The sequence below is a fragment of the Lygodium microphyllum genome, chromosome 2, assembly GCF_053477565.2.
Source record: "Lygodium microphyllum isolate KBCC chromosome 2, Lygodium_microphyllum_v1.1.10, whole genome shotgun sequence".
NCBI classification, from domain to species: Eukaryota; Viridiplantae; Streptophyta; class Polypodiopsida; order Schizaeales; family Lygodiaceae; genus Lygodium; species Lygodium microphyllum.
The window spans coordinates 70,848,134-70,866,668 of NC_141136.1; the positions used below are offsets into that span (position 1 = coordinate 70,848,134).

An 18,535-nucleotide genomic window follows, 5' to 3' on the forward strand; every position below is an offset into this window, starting at 1 on the left:
GCTCCTCAGAGACTGTCATGATCTGAGCCCCTAGTTCAGCCATTGCAACGCAGTTCTCACACCAACGCTGTTCAAATTGACTTCGTCCTGCTGACAGTCGCTTTAGTTGCTCTATGTCTATGAGATTCGGTCTGTAGAGCACTTCGTTGAACGTGACGGTTAAGTGCAGTTCGTCAGCCTCCTCGTCAGAGATGAGTCGCATGCTCTTGTCATAATGTCCGTCAAGATATTCTTGCTCTTCCCATGATAGAGGAAAGGACAAGTAATCTCTGAGCTGCTCCTTGGGGATTGTGCCCATGTCCGCAAGGACGTAGACACGTGCGACCACTTTGAGCTTAGCATCCAACTCAGTTAAGCATTCTGTGACACTTCTATGTTCAACGAGGGCTTGCTCGGTTGCTATCTCATGCAAAGTTCTAAGAGTTTCCTTCGGCTTTAGCATGACTGGGGGCTCAGGCCTAGATGAGCAAGACTGGTCAATGCTAGGATTTCTTATGCTCTTGGGGTTCTCACGTTTCTCCTGAGGTTTTGTTGCAATTTTGTCATGGTTCTTCTTGGATGTGACTGGTATAGATTTGTCACCCTATTGTGATAACGTTGTATCCACTCTTGATTGATCAATGTGAGTTCTATTGTCAGTGGATAGAGTGTTGCAAGCAACCGTTGATGGCAACTGTTGCTCGGGTTTTTTAGAGCACACGGATGTGTCTGAGGGTTCACCGCTATTAGGAGAGGCATTAATGTGTTCATTGGTGGATGGACTCGATGCTTTATTCATCAGCTCTCCAGTGCCCTTCGTCTCAATGTTCTTGGGGTCCACAACCACCTGCAACTGTTGTTGTTTTCGCTGCTTTCTCCTCTTTTTCTTGGTCAACGTAGGTGCATCTAACATCTCAGGACCCTGGGCTATATTGACCATTGATGTGCTCGGTCAGGCCTTAGCATTTCCCTTCTCTAGTGTGTCCTTATGGGACATAGCCGTGGTTTGCTGAATAGTCTTGCCCGGTTGTGAGGGCACAACTGCCGCTCTTTTCGGAGAGTCTAGATTTTCAACCAACTCCCTCGCGTTTAAATCCTCCATCATAGGCTTTAGGCACTTTGAAAGTGCTGGAGCTGTCGAGGGATTTGGTTGCGACACCTCCTCCACAGGTAAACTACTAAGGACACGTTCCACAAGGGGCATTGTCACAGCCAAGGGCTGTGACTGCTGTGATCCCTGATTGGAAGTAGTAGCAGCTAGATTAGTGGGCTGGCTACCCTTGGTGGATTGCGGTGTCAAGTCCCTAGGGTGAATGGAAGTGGTCGTGTTTTTTGTTGCCCTTTGAGCACTCATCTGTGTAGATCGAGCATGAGTTGATCTAGTCACACTAGGTTGCTCATGCATTTCCTTGGGTCGAGAGCTACAGATGGAGCCATGTCCCACCTCTTGGACATTTTGAAGCTTAGATGGAGATAGAGATTGGAATTGAGCAGTTCTCCTTGACAATTGCTGTTGTGCTTCCTGTGTCCGTTTGGAAAAAGAGGATGTAGGAGATCTAGGACTCTTAGGTGGACTTGGCACTCGCTGAATGATTTGCTCGAGGCTATTAGACGATTGTGCCATTTGCTTTGTTGAGCGATCAGCCTTGCCTTGAGCAATGTTGTGTCTATGATGCTTGTTCTCCCCTTGGGAAATCAAAGGCTCCTTGGGCACTAACAATTTTTGTGCCTGCTCAATGGCTACGTATGACATCTGTCTATTTAGCATGCTAGACTGGGGCTTTTTCCTTCGAACAATCATGTCTGGTTTCTTGCCTTGAGACCTAGAGTTTCTCTTAGATTTCCTCCTATGCCATGCTTTTGATGCACTCTGGCCTTCAGCTGATAGAGGCGGTTTAGCAGGGGATTTTGGTACCCAAATCCATTGGTTGCCTGCATAATACCCTTGACCATGAAGCAACGCTTTGGATATCCATCGCGGCGTTGTGCTAGCTCTCCATCGATGCCTTCGCCTATAAGGCTTGGGCTTCTTTTGTGGTCTTCTACGATATTTGTGAGTCCAAACCCTGTCCTTGGCCTTGTCTCTTGACCTTCTTGTTTCCGGCATGGCCTCACTCACTGGTTCTCGTTGTTCGACCTGTGCTTGTATCAACTCTTCCAACAAGTCCTTGCCCTCGTTTGTAGGCTTGACTGTTATGTCATCACCTTCCTTGCCTTTCCCTTGAGGTTCGATGAGGTCACCCTTGCTAAAGGTGGTGACTATCCTCACACCCGGTAGTGTCAGGTGTATCCTCTGTGCTACATAGTCAGCCTCACATTTGGTCGCCCTTTTGAAGGGTCTTCCCAGGAGGGTTTCTTTCCTGCAGCTAGCACTTTTTGAAGGAACATGAAATAGGATAGGAAAGCTTTCCGTTTCAATTGTCGCAAGGATTTTGCACTTCCCTATGAGTGCTTGTGGGTGTCCCCCATAAGGGCTAAGAGTTGCACTAGTCGGCGTGAGCTCTGGTTGGCCTATTAGGGTCCATGATTCATAGGTCAAGATGTTAAAATCTGCTCCTTCATCAATTAGAGCATCGATAGTATGCTCTCTTTTCGTGGTGAGTTTGACCCTAAGATAAGCAGGTGGTACTATGTCTTCATCTTCCGGGTCTTGGCTTGTAAATTTAAGCCTTTTGACTGATGCCCTTGAGTTCTCAACTGCACGACCAGATGTGGATTTCCCACTGATGTCTTGGATCGTCAGTGCAATGCTATTCAAGGTACATCCCTCGTCAAGAGTGTCATGTCTAGTCATCTTGGCATTTGTAGCTTGCTGATGTCGCACTCTATTTCGACTAGACGCAGTTTGAACACAATGTACATGTGTTCTTATGGTGTGGCCTTTTTGCCCTGCATGGCTAGATTGGCCAATTGAGGTTCTAGGGTCTCTATTTGTCTCTATTCTGGTATGGGCTTTTGGTTGCTCTTTTGCAAGTGAGAATCCATGCTCGTGTAGAGCCATTGCTACACTAGGGTCCAATTTGGAGGTCCTGTCACAGCACGCGTTTTCTCTCCAACCTACTCGGGGGAGGTGCGGAGGGGGCAGAGCCCCCTCTGTGGGGGTTCGGGGGGGGGGGGGGGGGCAGTCCCCCCCGACCCGCAGGGCCGTTACGGTAAAATACATACACAATTTGGAGGACCGTTTATAGCCAAATTTTGAACTACGTGCTCTAAATTTTAGCCCAGTGATGGATCTGTGATGTGCCTTTAGCTCTACGTAGCCTTTGGGATCAATCTCGGGGTTTAGATGTGTCAGAATTTGTGTTCAAGGTACCTGTCCGATTTTGACAATTTTTGGTCCGATTCTAAGATGTCCAATTTTCAGGAGTCCGATTATCAGAATCGGACGTCCGATTTTTGGGTTGGTTCGATCGGCCCAGTGGTCCGATTTTGGTCACGTCCGATTCTGGGAGTCGGATCGAAAAAGTGGTCTGATTTTCAGATTGGTCCGATTCTGGGAATCGGATCGGACAGGATGGTCCGATTCTGAGTGGTCCGATTATGGATTGGTCCGAGTCCAAGTCGGACAGGTTGGTCCGAGCGTCCGATTCTCAAAATCGGACGGGTTGGTCCGAGTGGTCCGAGTCGGACGGGTTGGTCTGATTTTGAGTGGTCCGATTCTGGGAATCGGATCGGACAGGGTGTTCCGATTCTAGTAGTCGGATGGGTTGGTCCAATCGGACGGTTGTCCGGGAGTCCGATTCTGGGAATCGGACACTGAATCGGGTGTCCGAGTCCGCCGGCCCGAACGCACTTTCGAGCACAAATTTGTCCAAAATCTTAAGGTATTGCTTATTGTAAGCTACAATATTCCATAGGAATGATGCTGGAGTGATGGGGAAGAGATCTATATACCTGGGATAGCCAATAAACTCCAAAATGCAAATCAGCAAAGAATCAAACCCTCATGCCCTGTTATGACAGCAGAAACCCTGATGCTTGTTTTTCTTCATTTTCTTTGTTTTTTCCTATCCTAATGCACCCAATTCATAAAGTAAATACCTACACTACTTCATTCCACAACATAAATCTCAAGAAAGCAACAAACCTACTTGCCAAGGAGATCGAATATCATCTTCAACCCCCTCGCTTCCTACCTATCTACCTCAAGCACCGGTTCGGGGGAAACCCCTTACTTTGATGCTCGATTCGAAGCGCACAAGCACTCAAGGCTTGAATCGGTTGGTCCCGGCAACGGAACCAAAATGCGGGAGCTTTCACTCAACTGCCGAGACTCTCGGACCGCTTATTGTTTCAAGTGTTCCAAGCCGAGCACTAATGGCTACCTCTCACATAACCGACGCACCATCCATATCTACGGGTGTAGTGAGCTTACCTCCGTGCCGTTCGAGTTACCTCCTCTCCCACACACTCCGGTGGCTCCACGATCCAAGTGCAAGCTTCAAGCAGCTCCATCCTCAAGCTCCACGCTCCAAGCTCCATTGCCGCGAGGAAGACAAGAGAAGAGAAGAGAAGAAAAGAAAAGAGGAGAAGATTGAGAGCTTCTCCTCCTCAGTCCCTCACCCTCACACACTCACTCCCTCACACTCTCACACTCTCTCTCTTAAGCACAAGCTCAAGCAAGCAAGAACAAGAAGAAGAAGAAGAAGAAGAAGAAGAAGAAGAAGAAGAAGAGAGCTACTTTTGGCCACACACAAGAATGAGCTTCTCATTCACTTTTCACCTTTATATACAAAACTCTAAATCCCTTTTGGGCGGTCATCCCCTTTTCCCCTTTTTACATGGCCAGCCATAGCCTAGGCCCTTTTTCCATTGTCCTTCTATCTTCCTAGCTTCCTTTCCATCGGCCATCTATATTTACAAATTGCACGGGGGTGAGAGCCCGGCCGGGCTGTTAGTCGAACTAGCAACGTAGAACTCAAAACCCTAGAATGTGAGGGTATAGGCTTCTTCAATGGCAGTCGCATAAAGAAGTATTGCCCTCCCACACACCCACTGCATGAGCCTCCAATGCTAGTGTCCCCTATCAAATGTACGAGTAGCCACTATCATGGAGATGGATGATGAGTATGAGGAAGCTGTAGAACTAGCTTACCTAAGCATAACGGTCACTGCCAAGTACACATGCACCATCAATGCGTTGATTGATGAGGGAGCTGACTTTAATGTCTTAACTCATGATCATTGGACCCAAATTGACAAACCGCAGTTAGAGCCCACTAACGCTAAACTCAGCCAGTATGAAGGTCGATCATACACACTCTTGGAAAAGTGCAAGGCTATAATTTCTATTGAGTCTGAAAGCATGTTGATGATCTTCTATGTGTTGCCCAACAGTAAAGATGTAGGCACGGAATCGCTGTTAGGATGAACCTTTAAGAAGCAAGCTCATTGCAATATCGACTACGAGTTGCAGTGTTTCCACCTAGCCATGGGCAATGTTCGCATAGTTACAACTTTTAGCAAGGGCTGCATGACTCCTTTCAAGTCCATAAAGCCACCGATAGAGAAACCTGTCGCCAAGCCTAAGGGGGGAGGTAGTGCTTCGTTACAACCCACCAAGCCGCAAGACCACCAAATCACTGAAGTCAAAGCTAAGGCCCATGAGTCAAGGCTTCAATGGATGCCTAAACTATAAGGACCGCCACCTAGGAGCAGACACCCACAACCCCACAAGGCTAGAGCCCCACCTCTTGCCCTAAGAGGCCAAGACACAAGCATAGATATCGACGTACAATCAAGCCGTGATGGGTCCCCAAGACCCTATTGCAAGCACAAGGCTATTACGAGGGTAATGCCTGGATATGGATTCCTAAGGCCAAAATAGCCAAAGGCACTAATTGAACGCCGGCCTCAAGCTTTGACTACTTAAGCCCATATGACACATCCAAGGCTAAGGCCGCAAAAGCCTCTGGATTCAAAGCCTTCAGAATCACAAACACATAAACTAGTGAAAACTGAGCGAGTCTATCAACCCAAACCATAGCCTACTACTCACACTCATACCATGACTAGTCCTACAGCTCATGGAACATCACCGGAGTGTCACAGTGCACTGTCAACAGAGGCCACAACCTAGACTATTGTACAAAACGCCCAACCACAAGCTCGAAAACAACCAAAGCAACCACCATCAGCTGCTGAACTCTCTAGTTCTGTCAAAACCCAACTCCCCATTGACCTTAGACCCTCTTATGATGAGCAACGATCGATTTTGACTGTGGCCTTGGACTTAATGGAGAACAAAGAGGATGACTTGGTTGCCTGTCTTAGATGCTTAGATGCCACCTTCATGTTGCTTGCTAAAATCTATGATTGCTTAGACTTGGGACTCTTGGACAAGCCTATAGTGATAGAAGTATGGACACTCCCTTATTATTGGTTGGGAAGAATAATAATTTGTGTTTATTGTTGAGACTTCAAGGTTGTGTGTGTGACCGACAGAGGCTTAGCTATGTCCAGTTGTATCTCCCACATTAAATAAGTTAGTGGATTAAGGTTATGTGTGAATGGTCTTACAAACCTTAGAGTGTTGTATTCACTTTTAGATATATGGATTATGGAATAAGAGAAATAGTGAGCGTGAGCATACAGCTCCTCATAGTTGCTCCAACCCTTCTCTCTATCTCTATCTCTTCTAACATTGTATCAGAGTCATCTTGAATGGTCTCTCTAGAGTAGAAGGCTATGAAGAAGACCTAAAGAACTTGAAGACCAGAGTATCTGAGAAGAGAAGTAGTCTGTCATTGTTTCTTGAGGATATGCATCGAGACATTGAGGTTGCCATTGCTCAAGCAGTGTTTGTAGCTTGTTTGGGAGCTTGCTAAGGCTTCCTTGAGTACTTGTAAGGGAGAATTTGTCATCATTAACTGCACGAGCAACATCAGCAACCTCTGGACCAGCCAGCATGATTGCGCATGTTGTCCAAATTGCTCCCTATGACAGCAAATCAGTAAAGTAGTCACTACTCAAGTGAACTACAACTTGCATACCCTTTGAAAGGTGCTTGAAGACTGTTGTATGCAAATATTCTAGAGAGGGCTCAGTTATGAGCTAAGACATGAATGTATAGATATGAAATTCAATCTTGAACTGCTAGTAGCAGAGAATACACAGCATGTATGCTGCCTTGACATGAACTTGGAGCTCTATGTCATGGTTAGAAAGCATTATTGAAGCATAGGTATATGCAAGAAGGACATATGCATTGACTCTTAAGTCTTGGAGCTGAAGTTTGTTGACAAAAATACTCAGATTTGGAAGTATCTAATAGGCTGAAATCTATCCTGGAATTTCCAGCACTAATATAGGGCATCATTTGATCCATACATGCCTTGGAATGATGGTTATGACTAGTTAGAATGCTGGGTGAATGTTTGGGCAAAACCCGTGTACACTTAGGCATGATTAAAAGGATTAAAAATTCAGTTTCGCAATGCATTTACAGATCTAAAAATTATAGGTTGAAAATTATCATAAAATTGTGGAGAGCAAACATGGTCTTTTCTTGAAGCACTACATGACATTGATTGACCCCTATTAAATGTATGGCTTGGGATATGTCTGGGAATGTTTGAAGCATTAGGGAAAGCATTGAAGGCTACTAAAAACTGAATTTTGGAGCTGAAAACAAATTCATTTAAAGTGTCTTGGCTGGTTACAAGCAGGGAATGCAGTCCATGACATTGCTTCTTGAAGATAGAGTGTCTATGGTTGTATATATGGTCATGTATTGACCCTGACATACTGAAGCAAATGTATGAACTGATTTGAAGACATTTTGGAGCTAGATAAACTTTGCTTTGCTGAATATTTAATGACTACAATTTGTGAACATGAGTTTTGACACTTGTACTTGCTAATTATGCATTGATTTGTGCCCCTATGATCATATTTGGATTGTTATATGTAGTAGTAGATGTCTATGAAGTTTTGGAGCATGTATGACATGTATACATCTCAGTTTTAGCTATGAATCAATTGCTAGTACATTGACATTTTATAGATTTCAGACTGCATGTATGTACTCTGACAGTAAGGTTGCATGAGACAGTTTTAAAGCACCTACATGGTCTATGTGTTGGCTGATGTACCTATGGGTTATACCACATGTCGTGGATGGTTTTGAGATGATAAGGGGCTGAAATAATCTGGTTTCAATAGTGAATTTGTTGCAGAAAAGTATCATAAACAGTCAAAGATTGCAGTTAATCAGTTAGACTTGTTGGCTTGCAGGTGGTCAGGTATTGTTTGCAACATGGAAAATGCAGACAGAACCAACAATATAACCCAGATAGTGGGGGAAAAGCTTGATAGCAATAATTATGCCATATGGAAGTTTCACATGGAGAACTTATTGATAGGTAAAGGATATTGGGACTTGGTGACAGGTGTTGAAGTTGAACCTGAAATTCCAGAGAGGAATCTTATAGTTGATCAGAGACGAGTGCACCAAGCTTGGTTGGAAAGAGCTTGCAGGGTGCTACACTAGTTATCTTTGTGTATCTCGAATACTATGGTAATGCAGATCATGAACTTCAAGTCACCACAACAGGTGCATGGAACATATTGATCAAGTACTATGGCACAACTACCAGTGCCAGGAAGATACAATTGAAGCAGAAATTCAACAACATGGAGAGAAAAGGTAGATCTATATAGGATTATGTCATAGAGATTAAGACTATTGCGGATTAGCTAGCATCCATTGGCACAAAAGTTGAGGATGAAGACATGGTTGCAGTGACATTAAATGGTTTGGGATATGAATATAAGTCACTTGATACTTCCATCTCTGTGCGGGTTGAAATGTCAGATTTCAATGAGCTGGTTGCATTGCTTATTCATGAAGAGGTTAAACTTGGATTGGCTACAGGTTCTAGCAACTCAAAGAACAAGGATGCTATATTTTATTCGCATCAATGCAGCCGTGGTAGAGGTTATGGTTTTGGCAGAGGAGGCCATCAAAATGTATCCTATGGTCATAATAACCAGTAGGGTTCAAATGCACGAGGAGGTGGAAATTTTAGAGGCAGGGGGAGATCTAGCCCTGGAGGCAGAGGCTCTTGGTAGCAGCATCGTCCATTTGACAATCCTAATAAAAATAAGGATTGTCACTACCATGGAAAGTATGGTCATATTTCCAAGGACTACTAGAAGAAGCAGGGCAATCAAAGAGGCAAACAACATGGACATTATGCAACGTGCAGTCAGGCAGAACATGCATCAGGGGATAGATTGTTTGCCATGACATATGTGAAAGACAGGGCTGTTGAGAAGTCTCATGAGGATACAATTTGGTACATTGATTTGGGGGCATCCAATCATATGACACCTCATGGTGACTGGTTTATAGACATGGTGCCTGAGAGAATTGGCTATGTATGCACAGGGGATGACACGCAACATAACATAGAACATAAAGGCAAAGTACCTTTGGTAATCCATGACGATAGGAAGAAGAATTTACATGATGTATTGCATGTCCCATCAATTACTAAAAATCTATTGTCTGTGGGTCAGATGATTGAGCATAATTTGCAGGTCCGATTTAATAAGCATAGATGTTTCATTGAGGAGTTTGGTAATGGTTGCAAATTGATTGCTCGCGGTCATAGGAATGGCAGGATGTTTACTCTTGATGCCACTTTGTTGCAGCTGAAATCAACAATGTTTGCTCGTGGCTCTGGCACAGTTAGAGACTTGGAAATATGGCATAAGAGAGTGGGACATGTTAATCTTCAATGGTTGTAAATGATTTAGAAGAAACAGCTTGTGATAGGTTTACCCAAGTTTCAATATATAGATATTGGTCATGTCTATGATGCTTGTCAGTTTGGTAAACAATCAAGGTTGCCATTTGTCAGGCATGTAAGAAATAGTACGCGACCGTTGTAGTTAGTTCACTCTGTGTGGGGCCTAGCCCATAATGCGTCTATGAGAGGCTCCAAGTACTATGTGACATTCATTGATGACTTTAGTCTCTATACGTGGGTTTATATCTTGAAAACAAAGGACAAAGTGTTTGTTGTTTTTCAACAATTTAAGAAGCAGGTTGAAAAGGAATTTGATTGTTACATCTCTTACTTGAGATCTGACAGTGGTGGGGAGTATGTGTCAAATGAGTTTGATAGTTTTTTGGCTGAAAATGGCATACACAGGCAGCTTACATACAGCTACACTCCACAATAGAATAGGACAGCTGAACGAAAGAACAGGGTATTGTTGGAAGCTACTCGGGCAATGATGAATGAGAAGAGTATGCCACTCTATTATTGGGCTGAGGCCATTATGAGAGCCATGTATATCTTGAACATGACTCCCACTACAGGTATTCATGAGATGACACCATTTGAAAAGTTGTATGGCTACAAGCCTGATGTCAGTCACATGAAAGTATTTGGCTGTCTTGCTTATGTGCACATACCTGATGAGAAAAGGAAAAAGCTAGATTCAAAAGCACACAAGTGTGTCTTTATTGGTTATTTGCACGAAAAGAAGGCAGAAATAATATGATCCCTCTACTCAGGAGACACTAGCTAGTAGAGACGTTATCTTTGATGAGATGGCCTCTTGCTATGCATCACCGACTATAGTGCCATTGGATATGCCTTCTACACATGTTTCTATCGTTGATTCGCAAAAACAGACTATTGTAGTGATAGGACCTAGTGGTACGACGGTTTCTCCATGGATAGGGAGATTACGAAGCTTTGGCTCATCATCCACTGATACCACTGTATCAGTGAGGGGGAGATATGATGTGGTGGACAACAAAGGAAAAGAAAAAGTCATTGATGATACATCTGGTGTGATGACACTTGGCAGGATGACTTCAAGTTATGACTCAACTGACAATCTAGATAGTGAGCTTGGTATTCTGACAGTGTATACGCCTGGTACTAGGCATAACAGGTATATTCGGCCTCATGAGAGAGGGGAATCGAGTAGTGCACCACATCTTTAGATGATCGCAAAGAGTCAAGTACCCTATGGATAGGTTGACTTACAGTGGTTACTCTGCAAAGCATTTTGCTTATGTGATAAAGGTGACAGAGGTCAAAGAGCCTGCTACATTTGCTGAAGCAATGATGGATAAAAATTGGTACACAGCTATGGATGAGGAGATAGATGCCTTGGCTAAAAATAGTTCTTGGGATCTTGTGCCATTTCCAGAAGGAAAGAAGACCATTGGCTACAAATGGGTCTACAAGATTAAATGCAAGTCGAATGGCAGTGTAGAGAGGTATAAAGCCAGGCTGGTTACTAAAGGATATGCTTAGTAGTATGGGTTAGACTATGAGGAAACATTCAGCCCTGTTGCCAAGATGGTAACCATATGAACAATGATCACGTTGGCTACTGCTAACGGTTGGAAATTGTAGCAGATGGATGTGAAAAATGCTTTCCTCAATGGTGACTTGGAAGAGGATGTTTATATGGATCAGCTTGAAGGGTATATACACCCTAATTTTTAGCATTATGTATGCAAATTAAAAAAAGCATTCTATGGGCTGAAGCAAAGCTCCAAGAGCATGGCATACACGGATCAGTAATTACTTGCAGAGTTTGGGATTTAAAGTTGGCAGGGCTCATCATAGTCTGTTTATGAAAAGAACAGTTGGTAATACTGCTCATCTATTGATGACTTGATAATCACAGGTGATGATGACTTGGGGATATATCATGTTATGCAAATGATGAAATCTAAAATTGACATGAAAGACTTAGGTGAATTGAAGTATTTCTTGGGTATTGAGGTGATCAAAGCTGAAAATGGTTTATGACTGATGTAGAAACACTATGACATGGAAATGCCGAAGAAATATGGCATGGTTGAATGAAACCATTGAATACACCTCTTGATCAGAATGTCAAGTTGGACATTAGCACTAGAGCTGAAATTGTGGATGTGACTATGTACATGCAAATGGTTGGAAGCTTGATCTACTTAACCATCACAAGGCCTGATTTGAGTTATGTAGTTGGGCTCATAAGTCAGTTCATGCAGAAGCCCAGGAAGCCCCACCTGGATGCCATTAGGCGGATTATGAGATATGTTAAGTCCACTGTAGATTATGGGATATTCTATGTGAAAGATAAGCCCTTGACATTAGTTGGATACACAGAAGTGGATTGGGCGGGATGCTCATATGATTGCAAATCTATGAGTAGTTATGCTTTTGGCTTTGGAAGCGGAATGATCAGCTGGAGCAGCAAGAAGCAACCTACGGTTGCATTGTCTAGTACTGAGGCAAAGTATAGGGGTGTTGCATTGGCAGCATGTGAGATTGCATGGCTGCTCAAGCTTATGGCTGATTTAGACATACAGGTGGATGCTCCAGTGACCTTGTTATGCACAATCTTAGTAGTGTACTACTGGCAACAAATCCAGTATATCATGCCAGAACTAAACACATTGAGGTACACTACCATTTTATTAGAGAGATGGTTCTTGTAGGGAAAGTAGACCTTATGCATGTGAAGATGGATAAGCAGGTTGTAGAGATCTTTACCAAGTCCTTGGGTAAAGATAAGTTCAGTGTTTTTCCATAGCTACTTGGTGTGCACAGGCTATCTTGAGCTTGAGGGGGAGTGTTGAGACTTCAAGCTCGTGTGTGTGACCGACAGAGTCTTAGCTATGTCCAGTTGTATCAGCAAGTGTGGGACATTAAATAAGTCGGTGGATTAAGGCTATGTGTGAATGGTCTTACAAAACTTAGAGTGTTGTATTCACTTTTAGATATATGGATTATGGAATAAGAGAAATAGTGAGTGTGAGCATACGGCTCCTCATAGTTGCTCTAACCCTTCTCTCTGTCTCTCTCTCTTCTAACATTTATCAAGGCTTCTGATGCAGCTGAGGAGCTTATTGCCACCGATGTTTCCCACGAACAAGCACAGAAAAAACACCTCATCACCTCTTATGACAAGCGCATAGCTTATGCCAATGATCAAGAGATAGAAGACTTGAAACAGCTTACTGCCAGCGACTCCCCTTTCTTGAGGAAATGATACGCTCTTCACCTTCGATGGGAGCTCAAAGGATGTCAGGATCATGATAAATGCCGAGCAATGACATGCAATCAAAACATCAGAGTACGACCCAACTTATGTCACTCTAACCTCTTATAGGGTATCGACGACCATTCTTGACCATCGACCCATGGAAGAACACATTTAGGGACACCCCTACTTAAATCTCATCCTCATCGGGAGGAACTGTACATTGCTAGCCATGTAGACCTTGGTGACCCCTTGCTCGATGCTCTTACTTACACCACCTAGGTAGGCACCTAACCTTTTGACATGGACCGATACGCTCATATGGAATATAATGCAAAGTTCTATGCTTGGCTCATGCGAAAGTAAAACACTATGCCCATGCACTGAACACCCTCTACCCTCTAACTTTCAATCCTAGTAGGAAGGATTCTTCTCAATTCCGAGGAGGTGAGGGTAAGGGGATAAGGTGAATCAAAATCAAATCAAACACATAAGGAAACAAGAAAAGGAAAAACATACCTTAAAAGCCTCAATCCACACCTAAGAATAGAAAAGGAAGGAAAATATTAACTCGTGATTGAGGAAAATGTCATAAAATTTTGAAATAAAACTTGAAGGGAAAGTCTATTTCTGTACTAAAAACGTTTCAATTCAGTAAGCATGAAGTCTTTTCTTTCGGCAAGTAAGCACTAAGGGTGAACCTTGGTTCATGACAGGAGCTAAAGATGTCACAACAAGACCAAGCCTGAGCGGAAAGGGCAAAGTATGGCCTTTCCCTTGAAAATGCAGCTCAAATTCAGGAGCATTCACAACATCGAAGAGGTGGTGGCCAATTGTTGAGATGACAAGCTCAACACATGCGGACATTGATGATGGACCGCCTGGTTAGATGGGTCCACACGTCTACACTTAGCACGTCGGTGGTCATTACGACTCTCACATGGCCACTGACTCATCACTTATTATATTCAGGTTGTTACACCTATTTACAGCTGGCATAGTTATAGCGCCAGTCGACTAGTGTAGTCGGTTATGCATTGTTTGACTTAGTAGGTCACTTTCCTTTTATGTTGTATCTTATCTATACTTTGTGTACATTATAAAGAGAGTGGAAGAAGAAGAAGAAATCAGCAAGAAAACGTTTTGGCCTCCATCTCTCTTCTTGTCTCTTGAGTGAGCTTCTCCTTGTGCATTCTGTGTGTGTTCTGCGCAGCATCTTGAGCAACCCCCTCCACCACGCGATTCTTGACATGGTATCAGAGCCACGCCATTGAGAGAGGCTAATTTTGAAGGTTGAAGTGAAGGAGAAGAAGCAAGGTTCAAGCAAGCAAGCTACGGGTAAGAATCTCTCCCATTCTTCCACTCCTTCTCTTGGATAGTGCCTGTGGAGGCACCGAAAGCAGGGCAGAGCAAAAATCTCAGATTGCAGCGAGATTTGGTGTGCGCGAAGAGCGCTGTATATTCTGCAGATAAGCCCTTTAGGGCTTTAAAAAGGGCTTATCCGCAGAGATTTTGGGCATTTGAGGCCGTTTCAGGGCCCGTTTTAGAGCCGCAAGGTTGCGAACAGCAGTTTCGGGGTACACTGTGACTTCGACTGTATTGACCGAACGTGGGTGCGCAGGTTACAGATTTCAGATCTGTAAGTTCAAAAGTGTTTACCAGTGAGTAAACACAAGGTTTATCTGCAAAAAAGTTGCAGATTGCATGTATTGTTGAGCAGACAGTTAAAAAGGCTGTCTGGTGTATTGCTGTGCACTACAGGTCAAGGGTTGCAGAAGATTTACTTGCTATTGGTATTAATTTTGTGATAATGGAAGAGAACAGTGGAAGCCCTATCATTGAGAAGCTCGACAAGAACAACTACCCTTCATGGAAGTTCCGTGTCACGAACTTCCTTATTGGAAAAGGCCTCTACGAGTTTGTTTCAGGTGAAGAAAAGGAACCGGAGATGAGTGATCCTCCAACTGCAGAAGAGACAAAGGCACGGAAGGAATGGAATGCAAAGGATAAAAAGGTCATGTATTGGTTGTCTGCAGTAATTGACAATAATATGCTGGGACACATTAGAAATGCAGAGAATTCATATGCAGCTTGGACCATACTTGAAAGTATGTTTTCTGTAAATACAAAGGCACGAAAGATTCAACTCAAGCAAGAGTTGAATACGTTGAAGAAAGGGAAGATGTCTATCAATGAGTATGCACTGAAGGTAAGAAGCATTGCAGATGCATTGGCAGCGATTGATGCAATGCCCGATGATGATTTTGGTGTCGTCTACCTTGGGTGGACTTAACAATGAAAAGGCTTGGAAGTCTTTTGTAACTTCTGTATATGTCAGAAAGCCATTTCCAGATTTCGATGAGTTGGTCTCCCTTATGATCACTGAAGAGATCAACATGCAGAGTGAGACACCTGAAAGAAGTGGTGAACATGTCCAAGCTTTCTACTCCAGTTCAGGAAGGGGACGTGGCAGGTTCTCTTCAAGAGGCCGTGGTACAGGACGTGGTAGTGACAACCAGCAAAACAGATTGAATCATCAATTTGGCGATATGCAGGTTTCAGGAGGTCGTGGTAACTTTAGAGGCAGGGGGAGCTTTAAAGGAAGAGGTGGATGGCAGAACAGAGGTTCTAACAACTCTGGTATTGTGTGCCACTACTGTGGCAAAACAGGTCATATTGCAGCCCAATGTTATGCTAAGAGAGATGATATCCGCAGTGGTAAGTTGCAGCAAGGAAACTATGCATCGTCTTCACGACAGAATGAAGATAAAAATGAACGTTTGTTCGTTATACAGCATATGCTGAATGCTGTTACAGGAAAGGGAACACATGAAGATGTTTGGTATGTTGATTCAGGTGCATCCAATCATATGACCAGCCATGCAGAATGGTTTGGGGAGATGCAGGATTTGCAGAATGTAGGTTATGTGCAGACGGGTGATGACTCATGCCACCCAATTTCACACATTGGAAAAGTTTCCTTGTCCTTGCATGATGGTAAGACAAAGAGTCTTTCAGATGTATTGCATGTGCCATCTATTACAAAGAACTTGGTGTCAGTCGGTCAAATGGTAGAGCAAGGGCTGCAAGTCAGATTTAATGCAAAGGGCTGCTTTGTAGAAGACTTCAATAACAAGTGCAGGTTGGTAGCAAAGGGAAGTAGAGTTGGACGTATGTTCATTCTAGATGCTGGAATTTCTACTATGAATGCTGCTATGTATGCCAAAGGAAAAGGTATTGTTGCAGACATTGAAATTTGGCACAAACGCATTGGACATGCAAATGTACAAAGGCTGAAATTAATGCAGTCCAAAGGGTTGGTTACAGGTTTGCCTACTTTTAAAGTTGTAGAATTTCAGAAGGTATGTGAAGCATGTCAGTTTGGTAAGCAGGCAAGACAACCCTTTTCACATGACAGAGATGTAAGCAGAAATATCCTTGATGTTGTGCATACAGACATTTGGGGGCCGACACAAAATGTATCTCTTGGAGGCAGTTCATACTTTGTCACATTCATTGATGATTGTTCTAGAAAGCTGTGGGTATATTTTATGAAGGAAAAGAGTGAAGCTTTTGAGCACTTTAGAACTTTCAAGGCTGCAGTTGAAAGAGAAACATGCTTGAAAGTAAAGTGCCTGAGGTCAGATGGAGGGGGAGAGTACCTCTCAAATGAGTTCAGTGATTTTCTGAGGTCTCACGGGATAAAGAGACAGTTCACATGCAGGTATACCCCACAGCAAAATGGGGTTGCAGAAAGGAAAAACAGGCATATTGCAGAAGTTGCACGCGCCTTGATGGCTGAAAAGAATATGCCTAAGCATTTTTGGTCTGAGGCTGTTCATACTGCTGTTTATATTATGAACAGAACTCCCACAGCTGCAGTTCATGGTATGACCCCCGAAGAATGTTTTACAGGTAAGAAGCCTGATGTTTCACACTTGAAAGTATTTGGCTGCATTGCGTATGTTCATGTGCCAGATGAGTTGTGGAAGAAACTGAATCCAAAGGCTGAAAAGTGTATCTTTATTGGATACTCTTTAGAGCAAAAAGGGTATCGCTGTTACAACCCTATCACATGTAAGTTCAGAGTGAGCAGGGATGTCATCTTTGATGAAATGAGCAGTTGGTATGCATCTAGTGGTGATGCATTGGATGTTGATGATGTTCATGACACTCATGTGCAGGCTGAAAGGCAAGAATCACGGACTCTTAGTGGACCAGAGACATCATCTGGTAGTCCTTGGTCTGGGAGACTAAGGAGTACCTCTACATCTTCGAGTGCATCTAGTAGCACTACAGGTAAAGACAAAGGAAAGAATAAAGTGTCAGAAGGCATTGATGCAGTTCTTGATGGAGACTCCAGTGGCTCAGAGAGCTTGGATGATGAGCTTGGCATTTCTTCAGTGAGGACTCCAGGTGTGCAGAGAGCACGTGTTAATGCAAAGACTCCATTGAGTGTTCCAGTGGTACGCAGGTCTAACATGGTGAGATACCCTGTTAAAAGATTTGGTTTTGAGGGTTATGCAGCTCACCATTATGCTTATATGGTGAAACTAGTTGAGGATGTTGAGCCCACATGTTTTGAGGAGGCTGTTGGTCATGCTCATTGGGATGCAGCAATGGATGAGGAGATGGCTGCATTAGAGGCCAATAAGACTTGGGATCTAGTATCATTGCCAAAGGGAAAGAAAGCTATTGGATGTAAGTGGGTTTATAAGATTAAGCACAATGCAGATGGTTCTATTAGCAGGTACAAAGCTAGGCTGGTTGCAAAAGGCTATGCCCAAACATATGGCATAGATTATGATGAAACCTTCAGTCCAGTTGCTAGGATGGCAACTGTCAGATGTGTGATTGCTTTGGCAGCAGCCAAAGGTTGGAGGTTGCAGCAAATGGATGTAAAGAATGCCTTCTTGCATGGTGATTTGCAGGAAGAAGTGTATATGGATCAGCCAGTAGGTTATGAAGATTTAGAGCATCCCACGTATGTGTGCAGGTTGAAGAAGGCACTCTATGGGCTCAAGCAAGCACCAAGAGCATGGTCTGACAAGATCAGAGAGTATCTTGTCAATATTGGCTTTTATGTTTCTGATGCTGATCACTCACTTTATGTGAGAAAGGGAGATGCAGGTTTGGTCATCATAGTCATCTATGTGGATGACTTGATTATTACAGGTGATAGTGATAGTGGGATTGCTGAAGTCAAGGGCTATTTGAAGATGAAGTTTGAGATGAAGGATTTAGGTGAGCTAAGGTACTTCCTTGGCATTGAGGTGATCAGATGTGATGATGGTATATGGCTGTTCCAAAGACAGTATGGCTTGGATATGTTGTCCAAGTATGGTATGACTGCATGCAAACCACTTTCAGTCCCGTTGGAGCAGAATGTAAAGCTGAGTGCTGATGTTGGGGATGAGATAGAAGACCCTACTATGTTCAGGAGGATAGTGGGGAGTTTGATCTACATGACCATTACAAGGCCAGACTTGAGCTATGCTGTTGGTCTTGTGAGTCAGTTTATGCAAGTACCTAGAAAGCCACATTTGGATGC

The 18,535-nt window shown here is 43.6% G+C and overlaps 1 pseudogene; it reads left to right on the forward strand.

Annotated features, from left to right (window-relative positions):
- LOC148039876 (putative glucan 1,3-alpha-glucosidase) overlaps positions 1-18,535 on the forward strand; it is a 37,118-nt pseudogene that overhangs the window by 9,408 nt on the left and 9,175 nt on the right.